Source organism: Solanum stenotomum, chromosome 7 (genome assembly GCF_019186545.1).
Source record: "Solanum stenotomum isolate F172 chromosome 7, ASM1918654v1, whole genome shotgun sequence".
NCBI classification, from domain to species: domain Eukaryota; kingdom Viridiplantae; phylum Streptophyta; class Magnoliopsida; order Solanales; family Solanaceae; genus Solanum; species Solanum stenotomum.
In genome coordinates this window covers 47,195,138-47,201,838 of record NC_064288.1, presented here as the reverse complement: position 1 = coordinate 47,201,838, position 6,701 = coordinate 47,195,138, and positions in this window count along the sequence as shown.

Genomic DNA, 6,701 nt, shown 5'->3' with positions numbered 1-6,701 from the left:
AGTGTAGATGAGAATCTCTTACCCATTCTCTCTAAATTTTTAAAGACTTAATCTGTTAGAGTCTTTTTAAATTAAGTTTTCTTAATTTCTTTAAAAAAAATTAAGTGGCGACTCTTTTCTAAAGTATTTTTCTCGATTTGTTTTATACTTAGAACATTTCAAAAAGTGATTTTTGCTAAAGATAGTAAAATTACGACATAACGGTTGGAGTTTATGTTATGAATATATTATTGTCTCTTATGCTTATGTCTTATGTTGACTAGCCATTTTGAGATTCGTTATGATGTTATGCTAGCTAGCTTTCATACTTGGTACATTTTGTACTAACACATATTGTCTACATTCTAATCTTATGTAGGGTGTTGGAGATTGAGTTGCTTGAAGGCTAGGTTTCCAAGGATCTAGAAGACTTGAAGATTTGGTGAGTCCTCATAGCTTCGAGGACAAACACACTATGTTCCTTTTATGTCATTCTTATGTTTTAGACTTTATATGGGCTGCGTCCCAAGACTTTTATTCATATTATTCATAGATGGTTTGAGACAAAGACTTAGTAAAGACTTCCGCTTGCTTATGAAATTGTTTTAGATTGTTTGAAAGAAAGTTTTAAATTTTCCCTACTTTTCTATGATCTTATGTTATGATGATGCTAAGGGCTTGTATGAGACCCCTTCGGGGTCAAGTACGCCATGTTACGTCTAGGGGATACCCTTGGATCGTGACAAGTTGTATCCTATCCTGGCACTTGAATTGATATTTAAAAGTAAAAAAGAGTTCAAGAATGTTGTGATAACTCATGAAGTTAGTCAAGGAAAGTATATAAAATGGCGCAAGAATGATAAGGAAAGGATACGAGCAGTTTGTGCGAAGCATCCAGATTGTGATTGGGAGATTATGGCTTCTAAAATGTATAGAGATTGTGCTTTTCAAGTAAAGACATACAATCTGACCCACAAGTGCAAAAATTGGAACTATGTTAACAAGACCATCACATAATTTTTCATTGCTAGAAAATATCTTGATGCCATAAAAACAAACAGGAATTGGAAGATCTCTGAATTTAGAGATCATGTTAGTATTCAGTTAAGAGCACATGTGATATTATCTAAATGTAGAAGGGCAACAAAGAAGGCAATTGCAATGACCGATGGAGATATCTCTGATCAATTCAAGTTATTATGGAACTATTGCAATGAAATAGTGAGGACAAATCCAAATACTTTTGTTTATATGAAGTTGGTTGAAAATGAAGAACCCTGCAAGCCTGAAAGATTTCAGAGATTCTACATTTGTTTTAGTGCTTGCAAGGAAGGATTCATGAGTGGTTGTGGAAAGATAGTAGGAGTGGATGGTTGTTGGCTCAAGGGTCCAATGTATGGGACTCAATTGTTAACTGCTATTGGGCTTGATCCTAATAACAATATCTATCCGATAGCATATGCAGTTGTGGAGAAAGAAAATTGTGAGTCATGGGCATGATTTTTGGATCATCTAAAGCTTAACTTGGAGATCGATGATGGAGCTCACTGGACCTTCATGTCAGACAAGCAAAAAGGTCTGATAGAAGAATTTAATTATATATTACCTTTTGTCGCTCATAGATTTTGTGTTAGACACTTTCATAGTAATTTCAAAAGGGCCAGATTTGGTGGTAACACACTAAGAAATGCACTTTGAAAAGCTGCTAGTGCGACAACAGTAAGGTGGTTTGATGAACGCATGGTTGAAATATTTAATTTGGATCCCGAAGCTGCTATTTGGTTGAGAGATAAGTCACCTAATGAATGGTCTAAATCTCACTTCTCCGAAGATGTAAAATGTGATACCTTAGTGAATAACATATGTGAATGTTTTAATAGCATGATATTGGATGCAAGAGATAAGCCTATTATCACTCATCTGGAAAAAAATTCGGTATATGCTCATGACAAGAATGCAAGCAAATAGGGATAAATCTGCCACATGGAGTTCTGATGATATTTGCACCAGAATTAAAAATGTATTGTGCAAAAGTCAAGCTGCCGCTGCTGAATATATTCCTAGAAAATCAAATGAGTGGAACTATGAGCTTATAGGAGCTAGCATAACTGACATTTGGGCCGTAAATTTGTTAAACATAAAATGCAGCTATAGAAAATGGAATTTGACAGGGCTACCTTGTAAACATGTTATAGCAGCAATTTGGGCAAAAAATGATGAAATTAATTCGTATATTGATGATTGCTATAAGGTGGAAACTTATAGAACGATCTATGAATTTGCTATTCTTCCTATGAATGGTCAAAGTATGTGGCCGCAACATGATAATATTCCTCCTTTGCCTCCAAGAGTAGTAAGACAAAGTACTAAAGGGAGAAAATAAAAGAAGAGAAAAAAAGAATCAGATGAAGTGAGCGCGAGTAGGACAAAAGCTAAGAGGAAGCAAAAATATTTAGGATGCAGTAGATGACACAAGCTTGGACATAGCACAAGAACTTGCAAGTATAATTTGTTGCAGACAGAGTCTCAAAATGTATCTCCGCTATATCATGAATCATCTTCATCATGTGCTCCTACAAAACTACCAGTACTTTTTCTTTTATCTATAGAGTATTTCACTTACTTTATTATATTAAATTTGTGTAAACATTTCCACTAATTCATTATACTTCACAGGTTAGAAGAGCTGCAGAGAGTCGAGCTAATTTTAAATCAATAAAGTGACAGTGCTCTCGTGATTGATGTAGTTTGGCGAAATTTGATTTATGGTGCAAATTTACATTTGAGTGATAATTTTATGTGATTAGTTTTTTTTTTGTTGTTTTATGTTATTTTCTTTAGGTGATCATTGTAGTATTTTTTGGTGTTGTTTTTGTGCAGTTTAGGGTAGCTTGGTGATTTTTTTTGGTGTAGTTTTTGTGTAGTTTTTGTGCAGTTTGGTGCTAATTTTTGGTGGTTGGGTGCTGCTGTCTGTGCAGCAATTTGGTGCTATTTTTTGGGCAGTTTTGTGACGTTTTTGGAGCTGTGTTTTGTGCAGTTTGGTGCTGATTTTTGGTAGTCTGATGCAGCACTTTGGTGCTGATTTTTTGGTGGTTTGATGTTGCTATCTAGTGATGTGTTATGTATAGTTTGGTGATTATTTTGCAGTTTTCTGCTGATTTTTGGGTGTTTTGGTGTTGTAATTTGATCAAAGTTTGATAGCTGCTATTTTTTGTTGTAGTTTAAGCTATTTTCTGCACAAAAATTGTTGAAAACAAAGCACTATAGTTCAATTTAGTTGCTGATTTTTGAACTTTTCTACAATTTTATGCAGTTTCATTGATGTAATGACGGATTATTAACATGAAAATAGAATCATATTTTTTGCTCACAATGTTTTCTCAATTGTGTTCGTTACTTTGCCTTTTGCTTTAACTCGCATGAAATAACGACCAATGACATAATTGCAATAAGACAATGAAGAAAATAATTGAAAAAAAGGGTGAGGAAATAGTGAGATAATGGCAAAAGAAATGACAAAAAGAAAGTCAATGGAGAAGAATTGGAAAAAAGGAAGTGAGGAAACAATGAGATAACGGAGAAAAAGAGGTGGAAAAAGAAAGGAGACAGATTGACTTATAATGTATGTTAATAGTGTTTGTTAAGAGTTTTGTAAAAAGTGGATAGAAACCAAACTTGACAAAAGGGTGGATAGTTAAAGGACCATATCCATTAAGTGTATAGTTAAGGGACTATTTTAGACCTACAGTGATAGTTTAGGGACTATTTATGTCATTTTCTCACCAAAATTACATGCTAAATATTTTAGATGAGTTTTAGGGATTCTTGTGTCGTCTAAATTACTTGAGATGGTGTTGAATCATATGTAAATTGAGTCAAGAGAAATAAGTAAGAATTTTACCGGTTAGTAAAATAGTTGGTGGATTTGAGATCATGAATGAATTCAGTACGAAAAACTCTAGTATTGGCATAGTGAGTGATTTCAAAAAGTTATTATGTGATAAAAGGGTTATGTGATGATCAGTGGGAAGGTGAAATAACTATTAATGGAGTAGTTGACAGCAGAATGAGGTGAGTGACTTAGGGATAGAGTATATGAATTCAAGGGGTTAGTTTTTTATCGCAAGGGAGGTGGTTAAAGGATCAAGGGTATATAGTTCAAGTCTTATGTTTTTTTTTATTATTTACATGTTATAATTATGTGGTGGATTCAGATCGACCGATGATGTCTACCAATACGTATTGTTTGTACTAATATTATTTTTGCTATGTCACCTGACAAGTTTGGTTGCAGGATTTGTGATATTTCTTAGGTGAAGTCGATGTTGATCGCTGACAAGTTCTATTCTTCTTTCCTTATGGTGGAAATTGTGTGTTATTTTTCATGATTTGTACTCTCTTAGAAGTTCTTGTACCCTGCTAAGACTACTTACTAGGAAGGGTTCCATGTGTTTTTCAAAGACGGGGTATTTTATCAAGGTTGACAATTGATTTTTATAATTAAATAAGGTGATATATTGAATTTTGTTTATTTTCATGATTTTTCAGTTCTAATTTGGTGGTAAGGGTTCTCCTATCTAGGTGTTAGAGTAGGCGTCCGTACAACTCAATTATTTAATTTGGATCGTGACAATTTGATATCATAACATTAAACACAGATCTCTCAATATAAAATCAAATATCGAATATAATCCTGATGATTGGTACGTTGACGTCCACATTTAATTTTCAGAAAACTATGAAACATTTAGGAAATTATTCCAAAAATGAAAAAATCATATACTTCCCATCAAATCCTTAACTAATCCTCTTTTTAGTTTTTCTTTAGGATTTATGCAAATACGTTTGCTTGAATTTTCTACTATGCATGATTGACTTTTTATTTGAGCAATTGCTACGAACTCTCTTGAAATTGATTTTTATTTTAATAGTATTAACTACAAGAGGTATTAAATAAAATTATTTTGATCTCATTCTCAAATGAGTAATTAAAGACTAATGATTATATGTCTTTGGATAAACAAGATAACTTTGTATGTTTGATAAAAAAACATTTACCAAACTCATGAAGAACCAAAGTTAATTGTTAACTAGTTATTATATTTGTGTACAGGTGTATGCACTAATGCAATATCCATCACTTTTATGATAACTTTCAAATTATTTTAAAATTCTGAATTTTAATTATTTAGAATTGATCAGTTATTATGTGTGTTTATTTTTTGAATTTGAATCTTACTCATTCAAAATTCAATTATTGTGTCTATTTTATTCCTACAATCTTTTTTATGTGTTTAAAAACGTTTGAATAATTAAGATTTATGATAAAAAAAATTAATATCGTGAAGAAGCAATTCATTTAAAGATTTTAGTAAATATGACATTTTATTATTATTCTATCATTTTCACCACTAATCATCGTTGCCTTAAATATTATTGACTACCCCAGTCACAACTACACCACCACAATCAATTGTCCTCATCACTAGTCATTATTTATATTCATCATTATCAACTACTATCACCATTAGCATCAATCATTATCGACAATCGTTCAACAATTATCACTACACCAACCACCATTAACTATCATTATCATCACTATAATTATTAGTCACTAGGGAATTTGTCCGCGCTTCGCGTGATGGTTAAAATTTTTAAAGGTTAATTTTACAAAACTCACCTCCCTGTGGTTTACAATATTACGTATACCTTCCTTATTTTGATTTTTTTTTAGTCATTCTTTAAATTTATTTAAAATAATTATAAATTAATTATAATTTGACAACTTTGTCCTTTTGTATTAATTTATTCATATTAATCCACATTATTTTAAAAAATTACTTATATAATGAAAGTTTTAAAAGTAAATCAATATGAAGAGGTGTGATTCTTTGTTTGGTAAAAAAGGACACGTTTATATATATTTATATAATATATATTATAGTATAAATTTGTTTGTGTTGATTTATTTTTAAAGTATTTATTAAATAAGTCATGTTTGTAATAATATGCATTAATATGAAGAAATTAATACAAAGAAGGAAAAAATTTTCAAGTTATAATTGATTTATATTTATTTTAAATAATTTTAAAGAATGGTTATAAAAATAAATAAATAAGGGATGTAGGTGTAATATCGTAAGCTACAGAAAAGGTGAATGTTATAGAGCGAAACCAAAAGGAATTATCCCATTTTTTTAATTAAAAAATCAATTTGTGATCTCTATCAATGTCATGTCTTCTTTTTCTCCAGTTATAACATCATTAATTGTTCAAATTATATTATATTATCAAGATAAATACCAACATTTCTATTGTACATAGCAAATATTTCATAGTAAATTATGATACACAATACATACAAGCATTTATTGGCAATTGATCCTTTTAATTTCTTTTAATCTAAATAAAATTTTAAAAAATATTTTCTATAATTGTTATTAAATAAAATAAAAATGAAATGAAAATTAAAAAGAAACTAAAACAACCATTGAGTTAAAAAAAAAAAATTGGCATATAGTATTTCCCTATCGTTTATCCTTCGCTAATGCCTCTACTATTATTTTGTTCTTTTTTTCTCCCTATATGTTGTACAAGTAAAAGAACACATAAACACAAAGAAGGTAAAAGAATTGTATACAAACTACAAAGCAGTAGTGATTCAACTTCATTAAATTGAAGTTTGCTGATAATTACTTTTAACAATTGAAGAAATGAAA